This window comes from Argopecten irradians, chromosome 10 (genome assembly GCF_041381155.1).
Source record: "Argopecten irradians isolate NY chromosome 10, Ai_NY, whole genome shotgun sequence".
In the NCBI taxonomy this organism is placed as follows: Eukaryota; Metazoa; Mollusca; class Bivalvia; order Pectinida; family Pectinidae; genus Argopecten; species Argopecten irradians.
Window position 1 is genome coordinate 35,317,056 of NC_091143.1, and position 16,812 is coordinate 35,333,867.

At 34.3% G+C, this 16,812-nt stretch overlaps 1 protein-coding gene across 3 annotated transcripts in view; it reads left to right on the forward strand.

The window, feature by feature from the left end:
• Positions 1–16,812, forward strand: part of LOC138333751 (uncharacterized) — a 90,189-nt gene that overhangs the window by 64,733 nt on the left and 8,644 nt on the right. The window lies entirely within an intron of this gene.

Here is a 16,812-nt window from a genome sequence, read left to right on the forward strand (position 1 = left end):
TCTGGCAGTTCTACTAAAATTATTACATTTTCGCCTAAAGTGGGGTGAAATATGTACATACGGTCAAACCATGAAACCAAGTTGTGATCAACAACTTCATTTCACACTCTACAGTGTTATTAGTAATTGCTAATGGAGTTTTTATAAGGCACCATACATGTTTGTCTGTCCATTTGAATGATGTTCACAGCTTAATTCATCAAACCTTATAGTTAGCAATAAATTACAGAAGAAAATCATAGCATATAAGAATTTCGCCCAGTTATGGCCCATAAAACTTTAAAAATACGAAACATCAGTTACAGTGCTAGTCTTTAATAGTTGATGTTGTTAACCTGCCTGTTAGAATTCCAAATATAAAGACAACACATGTCGTTTTAGAAGTCATTAAAATCAGTGTACGAAGAACTTACCACGACACTTTTTACACACGTGTTGCATAAACAGCCATATCCACAAAAGTGCACACAAATATCATGTAGACATTGCACTGAATAATTTTTAATTACCCCATGTTAGAATCAACAGTTGATTTATTTGATCCAGGATTAAAATTTACGTCATTTCTGAACGTTTGGACATACTGTGTGATAATGCAGTCACCTGTTGGTCATTTGCAAGGAATGTGTAACGATAGATCATTGTGTCATTACATTTGACCTTGAAATTTCGCTGACAAGACACTCCATAACAAATGTCGATTGAAGTTGAACAATCATTTGTATTTGTCAATGAGATTGATGTCAGTCCGTCGTGGTCCACGGACACCCACACTATCTTGATCCAGTTGTCGCACAAAAGTTATGCCATGGAGAGTTATTGCCAATCAAAACACTGATAACCCAGACTTGGTTTTATTAGAGAAAAGAGTCTATCAATTTTGAAACTATAATTGAATCGGTGAAATACAATAATTTGGATGCCAAAATAAAGGGCAAATTTCAAAAAGAATTTTGTACTTTTATTACATTGGAAATCGTTTAATATCATGTTTCGGTGTCAATCATCGTTAATTTATTGGATTTGCATGTAGTATGTTTAAATTTACTTACCGAAGCATTTATTTTAACTTTATGTGTAGTTTCAAGTACAGTATAACCTCATAAAACCGATCACTGTCCTAAGCGTTCCTTTTCATTTCTGTGTATTTCTATGGTATTTTCCTTTCTTGTTTACATTTTTTTTGCAACCGTGTAATCCGGAACCTGTCGGTAACGGTATACCGACCTGATATGCTGGTTTTGTTGGCATTTCGGTTAGACGAGTTAAGTTACACTGTAATTTTAATGAGAAGAAATCACTTTTAACATCGCCCAGTATCAACATTTGGTGTTTGAGTTGAACTTTCGCAACGGTGATGAATTCCCACTCATGGCCGAGACATCCGCGGTTCTATGACACTGGCAGTTGCGTTGTTTTAGCTTTATAAGTAATGTTGCTTGTTCTCAATGCAATATTACAGGTTCGGATCTGTTGCTTGTTCGCAATGCAATATTACAGGTTCGGATCTGTTGTTCTTTCGCAATGCAATAATACACGTTGGGTTATGATGTTCCGATAATGGTTTAGTGCGGAAGCTTTATCATGAAGGCTGAAACATACCATAAAGTATGGCGACTTAATTCGACACTTTTACGCTTTGTGTAAAACAATTTGATTTCTCAAGCTCTGGCTCAATGAAAAGGGACTATTTTATTTGAAATTCGCGATGATCGGTTTTTCATTTTGTTTTCTCTGGCAACATTATTCACGACAATAGATCGCACACAAATATAAGATGATGACTTGATTTACATTATCCTTCACACACGAATGGATCATTATACGAAGGCTGTCTTTGAATTATGTATGCTACTAATAGGGTTGATATTCAGGGAATGTCGTCAAGTCAAAGACCTTCAGTAGCATTAGAAGTAGAGAGACAAACATTGTAATAGGTGTTTCTGACAGTAACAATATTTGTAGCCAAATTGCTGCTACTGCCGTTCCGCTAATCCAAATTTTATCATATCATAATTGTTTTAAATTTACAACACTGAAGTTTATTTTGGGCTGGCACTTTTTTTATATGGAAGCCATAATTCAATGTTCCTCTTAACTAAATTATCAAAACAGTTTAAAATGTCTAGCTTTATTGTATTTCCACCATACTCCTCGTTGTGACTAATGGTATAGAGAAGAAAACCCCTATGAGACTACAGAAATAACTGCGATGCGATCTACATTTAGCGAACTATTCAGTTTATTCTTTTATCGTCTGTTCGTTGCTGTTGTAGTAGTTCGATAGCAACAGCTTCGTCCTCTGTTTGTTTCATTCATTCATTTGTTCTTTCTTTCTTTCTTTAATTCATTCTTTCTTTCTTTCTTTCTTTCTTTCTTTCTTTCTTTCTTTCTTTCTTTCTTTCTTTCTTTCTTTCTTTCTTTCTTTAAAGAAGACAATTAAAACGACTTCCTCAACTATTTACCTGTACCATGTTTCTGTAAATCAGTTACAAAAATGAAATTACGGGATGTCCGTGTATAAGCGGTTAATGGAATCCATAGATTTTAATTCATATTGACGCAAAGTTGAAACTATTGCAAGATAAAGAAAAGTATGAATGAACTAATAAATAAAAATGTCTGAGGCGTCTGAGGCCGTAAAATGATTTATTTTCGAATTTGGAGTAGCAAAAGTGAAAAAAAAATATGAGTAAAAAACATTCTAATTTCCATAAAGTACAAAAATGACAAGATAACAAAATTATTATTTCAATTGGTAACATTGCATCTTGCATATGTATAAATATCTGATATGTATCAGTCACCGATGACGTATTCTGGTGTTCTGTTTCAATCTCTGACCTTTATTTCCTCGTTTTGAAAAACTAATGACCATAACAGCGCCCACTGGTAATTCATAAACTTTCCTTTCTTATCATAGCGATTCTTATGCCATTTTTATCAGTGATAGGGTCTTTAAAATTATTTTCTTGTGGTTTATTGTATTTCGGCGCAGGGTAATTGATGTGTTTACGCCATAACAACATCACCAAAACGTTGACACGAGAGTGAATTGCAGAAATGTATCGTTAAAGCTTTGTCAATAAAACAAACCGCTTTGTCAGCACGTCACCAAAATATGTAGTTTATGGGAATTTGAAAAAGTTTAACGCGTAGAAAAGGAAAAGGGAGAAATATGTGATACCGACCCAAGCCGAGTGATGATAAACGTGAATAAAGAAGTTACAAATAAATTAGAAATAATGCAACAAAATGGTCTGAGGAGATAACGGTGCATTGCAGAGAAGGGAATAAGAAAAACTGAATAAAATAGAACAAAGGGAATATTGAAGACAAAAAGTGATATCCAATATATCAGAAAGCAAGCAAGCTCTTTATTATCTCGATCGGGCTATTCCCGAAGGCATCATTCTAATCGTAAATAGCATCGTTAGTAATGAGATTCAATCAGAATAACAATCGACGACTTCCTGAAATGTCCGATTTAATCACATTAGTAACGTTGAGCTTTCGTCTTGTGTCAAACTCGTTACTTTGATAATCAACCGACATTGTAGATGATAAAATGATAGCTTCGTGCCATAAATCAAGCCATATACAATACAACCAGTTTCCATTGTTTATGCCAAACAAAAGTTTGTAGTTTCGCTATTTGCCGTCTTTAAATTAATCTCGATCCTAAGAGCGTTTTATTGTCCCGTTGTTTAGAATCGTCACGAAAGGTGCTTTTGAAACTTTTGAATATTTTTTTTTCATCAGCGTTTATATGACTATAAATGGAATATTTCATTAATTGCGTAACTCAAACATATTCAGTTCATATCTCCAGGGATGAAGCTATTTGCTCGCCGTAGACTGTCAATATTAACAATATATGCAATGTGCTGTAAAATCAATGATTAAGCGGGCCTGCCACGTATTACTGAAGTCTCGTGGATCTTATCCGGTTTAACGAAACAAACAGAGAAATGACGTCAGAGAGCAGATATACTTATGTATTCCAGTCCAGTCAATTAACGTGGAAATTCGTTTGCTCTACAAATCAGCATGTATAGCGGAACTGTCCTGCTAGAAATAGCCCATATGAAAATGATAACAAATAGTAAATGTTGCCTTTAACTCAGTCAATCTCGTTAACGAGAAATCCTGAGATCAAGGGTATGACGTAGTCTAAGCAATCGCCAATAAATTGAAACATGACTAAAAATAGATCGGCCATGTAACAGAGCAAATGCTCTTTATCGTCGAATGGTATTGAAATTAATCTTTAGTGTTCGCAAATGAGAGTAATATCATCAAGCAAGTGCAATAGCAAGATTTCGGAGAAATTTCCGGCAATCTTCGGAATTTATCAACGTTTAATTTCTGAATAATGCCGGGAATTTCCGAAATGTGAGGACTAAAGTTTTTATTATCTGGCCTTGCTTTCCATTCAACACTACAGGTTAAAAAGTTATTGGAATCCTGACATAGTATAAAAATGGAAACGCTTGATCTACAGTTTGGATGGCGTCAAGCCTTACAAAGGTCAGTCGGCAATTTATGCGTGATATGTTTTGTGATATGTGAGAAGTAGAGCAGTGAAAATTGTCCATATCGCATCTGTCTTTTATAGACTCTAATGACAGCTCGTGTCTACTGACAATAAGTGAACCTGTCTTCCAACACCCATATCATCTCGTTTAAGATTTATTATAAAAGATGTCAAAATAATACACATGGGGAAAATGGTACATATGATAAGCGTATACCTGTATTAAAAGATAACCATGCGCGTTTTATAGTGTTATCTCACTGAAGCGTACTGCCAAAGACATATCCAACAAGTCATCTTATACTGATACAGAACAAATCTTTTGTCCAACTCTTTCTTTGCCGACCGCTTAACAGGCACAGAAAATATCATTTTTATAGAGAGGTGTTTATTGACCAAACAATATCCTTAATATTCAAAGCCAAAAGCGATACGGTGTCATCAAAGACATTTCAAAGAGAGAAGAGAGGTTATAATAATCGAAATTCAGTCGCATTTTATGATCATGAAGTGTGGGCAAATAAAATGCTAACGCTCGACCTCTATAACAAGGAAGTAAATATGTTTACATCATATAAATTATTTTAAAAATTGTGACGATATTTTACCATGTCATTTGGTGTGTATGGAGCTAATCACAGAAACGTGAATTCAACATCCCGTGTTGGTAACTTGAGAATGTCAAATGACATTTATGCAATGACACAGTTTGATAGAATTATTATTCTGATATTGAGGATATGATAATCGGATTGCATTAAAATGGTAAATGATAAAATCAGAGAGAGGGGTGTGGTGCGCTTTAATAAAAATCCTTTAGGATAAACGGTTTTGTAAACGATATCATTGATCGGTGAAATATGATGACAGAATGATAGACACATGTATAGGTCAAAAGGTTCAACATAGGATATATCTGATTATAATTTTCTCTTTTCGTTCATGGCGTCAGGTAAACTGGGCTAGGATTAAATTTCTTTGTCGATACACACCAATATATAGCCATAGACACGTGTGGGGTACAAAAGGTTCAACGCGAGAATCTCGGATTATAATTTTCTCTTTTCGTTCATGGCGTCAGGTAAACTGGGCTAGGATTAAATTTCTTTGTCGATACACACCAATATATAGCCATAGACACGTGTGGGGTACAAAAGGTTCAACGCGAGAATCTCGGAATACATTTTGTTTTCTATCTCATATTGTCAGGTAAACTGGATTAAGATTAAAGTTCTATTTCTTGGCTAAGAAAAGCCAATCTATAAACATAAACACGTGCAGGCTAAAAAAGGTTCAAACATAAGATGTCTTAGAATACATTTTTTCTCTTTAATGGCGTCAAGTAAACATGGATGTCGCGTTCTCCAAAAAAAGAAGAGTAAGGGTAGGAGTTTTGAAGCCAAAAGGCAAATTAACAAGATATTTTACTAAAACGTTTTCTATTATACTAAAACGTCTGCCACCTTTTTAACCAGAGAACATTTATATTTAAACCATTTTTCTTTGATTCCTTGATATGCTGGAAATCGACTTTTTACACTGATTCTTGTATTATATGTAATTGATAACATAAGAACAAGTTTTAAAGATACAATGTACAATTTGTCAACATTATTTTTGTTGCAATTTGTTAGACTAGGTAAAATCTCCAATGCTTTTAAAGTTTTGCCAGACTTCGGCGCGAATTTAAACCAGACAAAAACATTAAACTATATTTGTCATACTTACCGCATGGAAACACATTAAATCCAATCGTTGCAATAAGGAAGGATAAATGTCGATTTCTAACTATAGGTGGACACAAGAAGGTAAAAGGCTATTTCCTTTGCAATATCTGTCTGACACTTTGCACTTAAGCAGTACGTAAGGTATTGACAAGAAAGGAATTATTTATTACACAAGGAGAGCGAAATAAACCATGTTATAAATAATGTAAGCATTACCCCATTATAAGTCGATGACTCTTGGAACATGATTAATTAATGGGCTTGATAGTCATTACACCGTGGAGAAGGTTAACGGAATCGGGGTGCGCAGGAGGTGCGTTCCTCTGACTTAGGGGGCGCTGATCATGAGGCGGCATTGGGGGAGCTCGAAGCGAGAGAATGGCCGACGGTAGTTGTTTACATTTTTTCGATGCGATCATAGACATAGATATTAGGAGGAAAATTAAAAACCAACAATTTTTGCATGTAGAGTGATTTCCATTCTACCGATGAGATGTGCTGATTGAAGCCAAGGATGCATCATACTAACGTTAATGACACATACACACTACAGAGATAAGGTACATATGTATTCCGAAGGTGAAGCTACCATGTACTCGCATACCAAGCTCATTCAAAAACCCCCATTTAGTATCAATTGTGTCATGAAAAAGCCTCAATGTGCTATTGATGGTATTACAATTTATCTTCACCTGGCCTGCATTTTACACACATGTTTATTTCACCCGGTTCCCATTTAACGAGAAGTATATTTCATCTGGACCCCATTTCACGACTTGCATATTTCATCTGGGGCTCATTTCACCACATGTATATTTGATCTGGGCCTCATTTCACGACATGTATCTTTCAACTGGGTCCTATTTCACGACTTGCATATTTCATCTTGGTCTCATTTCACTACATGTATATTTGATCTGGGCCTCATTTCACGACATGTATCTTTCAACTGGGTCCCATTTCACGACATGTATATTTCTTCGGGTCTTATTTCACGACATGTATATTTCGTCTGGGTCTTATTTCACGACATGTATATTTCGTCTGGGTCTTATTTCACGACATGTATTTTATTCCATCTGTGCCCAATCTAACGACATGTTTATATCATCCGGATCCTAATTCAGGACATATATATTCCATGTGAACCTAATTTCTCTCTATGATATATTCACTACTTAATGTAAAGACAGATGAGCTCATTTAACGAATACAAGTCATTGTGTTGTATTCGAAATACATTAATCATGCAGTATCTTGATATCAGACGCTGACGTTGTCATTATATAATTACATCAAAACACCTGTGATACATGTTACATAACACTCATCTGATTTATATTCATTATAACTTTATTATATAATTTACTCACTTTACTATATACCAGATTTTATTATATCCTAAGCTTAATGAGTTATGATTATGTATTGCAACACTTAATTAACATCTTCATATGCGCACACTAATTTGTTGATCATGTACTTAACATATAGCGATTATTTTCGCGGGGAAGATATTTTCGCGATTTTGCGGGACATTGCTATGATTGCGAAAACGTGATCAATTGAGAAATGGTTGAATCACAATTAATTACCCTAAAAGTGAAATCGCGAATATTGAAAATAGTCAAAATGTAATTTTCTTGTTTTTTAGTTAAAATCGCAAACATTTGGCCTACGCAAAAAGATGGACAATAATGATTTATCAGCACAAAAATGTTTATGCAAGTCATTTATAGATAGTAACAAATTAATGGCATATTGTCATTTTCAATAACGCTAATATTCTTCGTTTTATGATTGAAAAACACATCTCCTATGGTAAAAGATAACAATTTCAAACGAAAACAACACCAAATTTAATCAGCAAATCAACTGGAGATAAATCAGATTTAGATATAGCTGGAGTTTTCTACATTTGTATATTGATGTGTTTCCCCCAATTTGATATATGATTTTAAAATTTAGAATAATTTAAGATATACACCATTAAAAATACATTTATAGATAGATGTATATAGAAATATTGGGTTCTATGCATGACGTGTGTTGTGTGTAATAAGGTGTCTTGGTATTTCTTATTATCCATTTTACGCCGTTCGTCTGGCAATGGCGTTCATGTATACGAATATGCGGATATGTTATCAAATTAAACGGTAATATAAGCGATGATGTAGAACAATATTTTTTGTTTTAACCCGAGAACTCAGGATACTTATTGTACATTGACAAAATCGACAAAAAAGACAAACAGAATAAAAAACCCAACATAAAATATTCACATAAAAAAAAAAAATACAACAACAACAACAACAACAAAAAAATCTGGATAAAGTACAATTTATTTAAAGCTAAAATAAGTTCTTTCATCAAGAGAGAACCATATGTTACCAATAGAGTCGCATCGTTCTGTCGCAAAATTTTATCATCACAAAAACATTGAAGATGTCTTTGATTGAAAATTCAATCATCACAAATATTTCAACTTCTTTGAACATGCGCACTCTCTTATAATTAACCACTTGACGTCATAGGTATGAATAGAATTTTAAACAGTAACTTATGACGTCAATGTCAGTTTTTTATATTAAAGTTGACCGCTTTCCCTTCATATAAATATGGATATGCTTAGGGATAATCATGGACAGAAATAGGTTTACTTATTAGAAATAATTTTGTCTAGGTTATGCTACAATTATAGTTTGATTGTATCAATGGTGGTTAATCACAAGGCAGTATATGGAAAAAAGTTCAAAAATAAACACAACGTGTTTGGTTTTCACTTTTAATCACGATTAATATTGCTAAGACGTAGTGATTTCCTTAGCGTGTGGTTTGATTCGTTAGTTCTATCGTAGACAATGTCATCGAAAGACGTTCTTAAAATGGTAGCTAACGAAAAATCACCGACCTAAGTCAATACCTTGCGACTTCCATACCAGCAGGGGTTTGAAAATGATAAAAATATTTTAAACCCCTTGGCAACCGCACTCCGACTGTCGATTGACCGATTTTTCATGACCTTATTATATGTACTGATGTTGGTTACCGCACCCTAACTGTCGATTGGTCGATTTCTCCATAACCCTATCATATGTACTGGTGATTTAAAATAATATGTATTTATATGTATATATATATATCCTATCGTCTTAATGATGATTGGGGATAACAATAATTGGACAGCTATCAATAGATTTGTGAGTTTTTTCTTCACACAAATTTCCAAATACTGGTGAGAATATTTTAATGAACTGCCTGGTTAATTTTGTGCTGGATAGCCAACAACTGGTGTTATGATAGGACAGTCCAATATACGGTACTTTTTTGTTAGGACTGGGAATAATTATGTCGTGTCTTTGAGAATCCTAACTGAATGGTGTCCTAAGAGCTACAGGGAACAACCAACTAAATTAAAATCACTGAGACCTTCGAAATGGCTCCTGCGTATAGATGATTGAGCCCAGGATAGACTTTTGACCCGGCCACTGATTGGCTGGTTAATTATGAATTTCAACAACAACAAAATTTTCTGACAGGTTATTATTTCTAGATAACGATGATATGACTTTGGAAATCCAGATTGAAATTTAGTTTCAAAATATAAAATTTGATAATAAATAGGTAAAAACATTAAAATTTCAGGACTTTTTAGTGCAAAATGCGTCTTATTTCAAAATGGCTACTCTGGTTGGTGTTTGAGCTGAAGGACCTAAACTTTTTTCTATAAAGTGTTACATTAAAACCTAGATTTTAATTTTAGAACGCAATAGCTAACTAATATCCAGCTGTTTATTTTGATACATAACAAAACTTTACCAAACTTTAACATTGTGGTCTATGTAAAATTATTTAGTTGGTTGGTCTCACATAGTGTCATCGGATATGATATATATAATAAAATGAACTTTCAAGTCATGTGGTATAAACCAATACAGACTCTCGTCAAAATGGCCCAGTTGAAAGACATCCGATATAATACCTGATCGTGTAATAATGTTGGGTCTGTATTTTGCTAGTGTCTCGTCGACGAAAATCATTACAGTGGATCAAAACTTGTCCCATCTGGATTGTAAAACGCACAGAGACAATAAGACAATATAGATATAAAAGGTCTTCTGTTTAAAGAAACAATCGATATATCATACAGGATAGCGATGGCACCTGCTAAAGTAAAGCAAGAAAATAGCTGTCCTCTCAGATACAGATACAGATAGGTCGCACTGGCAAAGTAGTAAAGAAATTTAAATCTAATCTAATAAATAACTTTTCGAGAAAAAAGTATTTCAAGGTAATGAAAAAAGCCTATAATTCTTAGGTTGTGAGTTTGAAACAAACGTGAAGAAAGAGCAAGATCTTTAGCGAAGGGCTGTGGTTTTTTCTCTGGGTACCCCGGCTTTCTTCCACTTGGTTAGATCTTGACCGTAGGTCGGTGTATTTTCTCTTGGTAATCCGGTTTTCTTATTAGAACAATAAACAAAACAAATCCAAGCAGACCTGTTTTAGAGGTTTGGCTTCAGCCTTGGATTTTAAGCTGAAATCAGAATCAGTGCAAACTCATATAATCGGATTTTACTGATTCTCTGCCGCTATCAGTATTTAGAACTGGGAAGGCAAGGCTCGGCAAGGCCAATGAAACGCTGACTTGTAATCACCTTGCTATCTACAACGGGTTTATCAACATACGAGCATGTCAACAGATTTTCAGAAATAAGTTGAAGTCGGTAGACCTTAACCCAAACACATAACCCCCTCCAAAAGCTAAAGATATTACACCGCTAACGAATGGTATTTTTCTCTATCAAAACATGATTCATGTATTTGCGCTTTGCTGTATTTGTGGAAATTTAAAGAAGGCGAAGCATATCTCGACGTTAATAGTTGTACTTTTACAGTAATGAACAACATACAAAACTAGATTGAGCAAATGAAAATAGAATTTTAAACAAAAGTAGAATAATGCAGAAAGGGTATAAAAATATTTCCTTAAATGGCACCTATCGATCAAGTTATTCTTCTCCTCGACAGAAATAGACAGTCGGGTGTTCAAACATTAATGATTTTATATATCTTGTATGCATAAAAATAACTTAGGATAATTGAAATGCACACTTCATATGATCAAATATACGGAATATCAATTGTTCCATCCCACGCAGTGAAAGTCGACCCTTTAAGATTTTGCAGATAGATATGTGTCTTTAGGTCCCTTCCAGATATAATTTACTCTTGAAATATGTAATTTTCTTTTATATTACCGGCGTCTGATGATTGCAAATTTGTTTAAACTTCTCCCATATTCTCATTGAGCAATATTCCCCATAGGCAATGTAAAGATATGTAGAAATACCGTATTGAAGTGGGGAGAGCATTTCGAAATCTTGTATACGTCATTCGGACACGACATTCAATAAAAAGGAAAATCAATGAAATTACGACATGTTTTATTGTTTAAACTCTAGCCATTGGGATGGTTCCGAGCATTAATTGAACATGGCTACATTGTCTCTGTTTAATAACCCCAATTGATCCGCTCGTGCCGTTTTTATTTTCCTGTCTTGTAGATTGTAAGTGATTCTCACATGATAGGGCGAAAACGTATACACTGCTAGACGCTAACACAAGGAAAACTCGACATTCTGGACTTGACGTGTTAGGACGCATCAGCCAGATCCGTCGTATCGGTGACATATACATCTTACGGAGAACATATATAATTCAAACTTGCCTTCGCAACTCCCTCTGCATAAGACAACCTGCTTAACAAGACTGCTTTATCAGGGTCCGAAATGGTTAATTTCAACACAATTTTACCTGTGGATCTAGACCATTTGGCTTTAAAACAATTTGTCTGGGTCCATTAAGTCGTTTTATAGACAGTTTTGACTTAATACGATAAAGCGAGCAACATTTGGTTTGATCAGAGTCTAAAGATCATTGAGAAAATAGTTGATGCTGATTTGAAGTCAAATGAACAAAAAAAAATACTGTATTTTCAATATTGATGTTTCAACCTGCTGATAGTTGCAATGTCTGTCGTACTCTCCTTGAACCAATATGCCTTCCAAAGCCCTTCAAATATATTGAAGACATTATTTTCTGTATATGACATTTACCAGCCGTTTATACGTTTATAATAGACGCGAATTCATTAAAATCTAAAAGTACGTGGGTAATTATTTGCATAAGTGTAATGAAAGTATTCTATTCTTATCAAACTTATACCAGCAGAGACAGTTTACCAATACGCCTTATGGTTAACACGAATCAATAAATATCGATTATAACGCGCTCTTACTTTTTGCGCACCTCTTTGCTCTATGTTGTCTTCAGTAGTCACCTTAAACTGATAAAAGTTGCCGTTATAGGCTCTTACCTTCATTTCATTGACTTATCTTTTGAATTGCTATCCATGAATGACAATATCAGGGTCTTTAACTAGTTGGCCACCATAGCCAACGTATGTAATCCACATGTTCCTGGCAGTTAATTTAATGGTTAAAATACGGCAATAGGTTCCACTTTATACAGTCAATATGGTAATTAATCAATTGATGAGATGTATTCAAATGAATGCTTGTGAGAACTTCCGGTGGCGTAATTGACAATAGATCTCGGCAGATATTTTACAAGGCTTTGCAAGTGGAAATGAGCATCCGTTCGCTAATTGCTATGACCTTTACTAATTTATTTTTGAAATAGAACTGTTTATCAGAAGTGGTTTATGTTTTTATGTTTTCATATTAATTTTTTTATGTTTTCACACCTTTTAACCGTATACATCGAAAGAGGGGTATGTTTTTTTTAACAATGAACAATGTTTCTACGCAGTTTCGAGGGAAACTCTTAATATCAACTTGAAGGCCATATTCTTTTTCAGTGGTATCTATACATCATTCCATAATTTTGAAGTTATTTCCGCTATTCACTGGTGTATGCAATATAATGTCGTTGAGACTAACTTCGAAACATTCATAAACGCCAACACAAAACGGGGAATTTTATAGTCTCATTAAAATCATATGTCACATATTGGACACGGAACTCATGACGCTTCTAAGACGTCATAAACCAAGCCTGTCCTTATCGACACCAACTGAATACAATATGTCGCTCAATAGCAAGAGAGCAGTTGGTACATAACAGACGCCTAACACTTGAAATAGAAATTTCAAAGTTACCTTGTATTTTAAGATCAAGATAAAGTAGAAATAATATTTTAGATTCCCCATTCGAAATTATGAAATATTTTGGTGTCGCTTCATCAAGTAGCTTGAGATTTAGACTATCGGATATTTAGAATTTACAAAATCAGTAATCCATTTTATGATGTAAAATCCCATTGCGAAACTTTAACATACAAATGTACTTACTTTGAAGAACAATTACTATCGCGTTTCCATGCATGTAACGCCTTTTATATATGTATGCTTTACACCTGATCTCAACATTTTCACTATTATTTATTTTTTCGCAATTTCTTTTTGCCCTTGAAACACATTTATCGCACACGATATCAGCATGTTTGTAAATTCTGAATGAAAATAGAAAACAATGCAAAATAATAGAAGACATGAAATAAACTTGATATAACTGGTTTCGTATATGAGTAGATCCTAAACCATGTCCTTAGTTATCTTTTGGACTGAAGAAGGCCCTATAATGGCTGAATATATATTCCATAGATATGATTTTTGATTTTACTTTGAATTGATTTTGTCCTTTTATTTCGGATTATTAATATACTAGCTTTATACCGTTTTTACCTCATTATGGTTAGTAAACTTTGACCGATCAGTTTATCAATGTACAGACCACTACCCAAGCAATACTAAATAGGGCTTAAGCGAATTGCGGTATTTTTATTCTCAGCAAACATATTTCATTTCAGTGCATATGATCAGTTTTAAGCGTTGAAATGATATATCGTTTTGGAACCATCTCAAACCCAAAATAAATTCAAAATTGAACAAAGCGTTCTCAGTGTCTTATAAATTTATAGCTGGTATAAGTTACTTTACAAAGTGGTATTTATTCAAGGTGCAGAACTCATACTACCAATGAAAAGTTAATATCACTAAACTATATAAGATAAGACGTGTTACATATGCAGGACTCAATCTTAGAAAACCCCGATGAGCAGTTTTTGAATCACGACATTTGAGTAATGATGGCGGTGTGACCTAGGTAATGTGAACTAAACTTATATAGGGTACGACATGTTTCATATGCAGGACCCAATCTTAGAAAACCCCGATGAGCAGTTTTTGAATCACGACATTTGAGTAATGATGGCGGTGTGACCTAGGCAATGTGAATTTCTAGTACCTGTGTGGCAGTCGATCGAAATTAACGGTTTGTCACGATGTTGTAATTCAATGACATCACGGCTAAACGTTTTAACACATCTTTGCCTACAGACGTGTAAAGCAGTAGGCGTTAAAGCGACAGTGCTTACGATACAACGAGACAAGATTGTTATAAAACAGTGTACACAAACGGCTAATCATCGTTAATGTTGTAAGCGACACCCTTTCGTTGTGTGCATAAACGGCACCATATTGGTACAGTCACTTAGCAGAGCTTTTAATCTCGCCATTAGTCTGTGTGCCGACGGATAGACAAGCTGGAGTTGTTGTACTAGGAAACTCTGTGTTATTTCCTTCTTTGGGGGTTTAGAAATAACACAGAACAGGAAGAGGGAAGTGAAACTTGACACAGATATTCCAGTCTTTTTCCTAAACATCAAACTTGTTGCGATTCATTTCTATTAATCTTCAGGAAATGATTAAACTTGAAATCGTTAAAAATATCAATTACCTCAATGCAAATATCACAATTAGTACTTTTTAGTAAAATTAGTCATCAACTTACCGGAATGAACTATCTTATTTTAGGTTAAACGAACAAACAAATATCGGGAAATTCAACAGTTTAACAAATCAAAACGCAACAGACAATTCCATGTGATTGAAATTTCAGAGAAAAGTGTTTGGACAGAATAGCTATGCCTAATTCACTGTTTCTTTTCTTAAAGCATTCATAGTAAGTCTTAATATGGAGAAAGTTGACTTCCGACCATATTGCGTACACCAACCTATAATTTATCCGCGAAAAACCCATATATATTAATAGAAATACAGAGCAAAACGACACATTCAGACCTTGCAACATCTTTTATGTAGCGTAAACCTAATCAAGAACTACTAACCAATACATTAGATAATTCTGGATTACGATTGAAGAGCTAATAGTATTGATGAACATAATTTTGCCTTTTCCTCAATCGATGAATGTTATAAACTAGAAGGATCAAATTTTACCGCTACAGATCATAATTTGGATTCCAAACATTTCTTTTATTATGATATTATTGTCTTATCCTTTTATGGTTTTATGATAAAAAAAAACATGGGGATGATTTATTATGAACACAAAAACTTGTAATTGCTCTAACCATGTCAATCGATATTTTCTCTAATATCTTGTCATTACATACTTCCATCTTTTTTATGATTATTTCGTTTTCCATTTTTCCTTTCCGGCCTTGCATGTCAACCTGCTACGATGTATTGTAATGAATTTCTGCTTTTGAAGTTTGTGACATGTTTAAACAATGAACAGATGTAATATCATAGACTAGATTTTATCAAGAAGTAATATCTGATTGTCAACAGACGAGGTCACATCTGAATTGTATGTGTCTCAATTTGATTGAACACATGCAGTTTATATTCGTTTTCATTACGGAAAACATACATAGAAACACATTTCATGTTGTAAAATTGATTACACTTTTGATGTTTTTGAGTCATGAGGTGATTTAAATGTGTTATAGTTATAATTTACGGATATATCATTATGAATACTGTGCCTTTGAATGGTGATTCATATTTTAGATTTAGGAAATAAAATGTCATTTATGTCATCTAGAATATACATGTAACCTAATGCATCTATGATTTGCATTTTCTTGTTATCTTACAAACTACAAATGTACATGTATTTTATTTTTATAAGACAAATTCTTCCCATTTCAAATATATATGACAAAAGATTACTAGTTATAATTTTAAGATCTGTGTAGTACTGTCAACCAACTTATCTGGGCCCTGTGTTGTACTGTCAACCAACTTATCTGGGGCCTGTGTAGTACTGTCAACCAACTTAACTGGGGTTGTACTGTCAACCAACTTAACTGGGCCCTGTGTAGTACTGTCTACCAACTTCACTGGGCCCTGTGTAGTACTGTCAACCAACTTAACTGGGCCCTGTGTTGTACTGTCAACCAACTTAACTGGGCCCTGTGTTGTACTGTCAGCCAACTTAACTGGGCCCTGTGTAGTACTGTCAAACCAACTTAACTGGGCCCTGTGTTGTACTGTCAGCCAACTTAACTGGGCCCTGTGTAGTACTGTCAAACCAACTTAATTGGGCCTTGTGTACTGTCAACCAACTTAACTGGGCCCTGTGTTGTACTGTCAACCAACTTAACAACTTATTTTTGGGTGCGATTTTATTTCACGTATTTTGTTGACGATAATAATT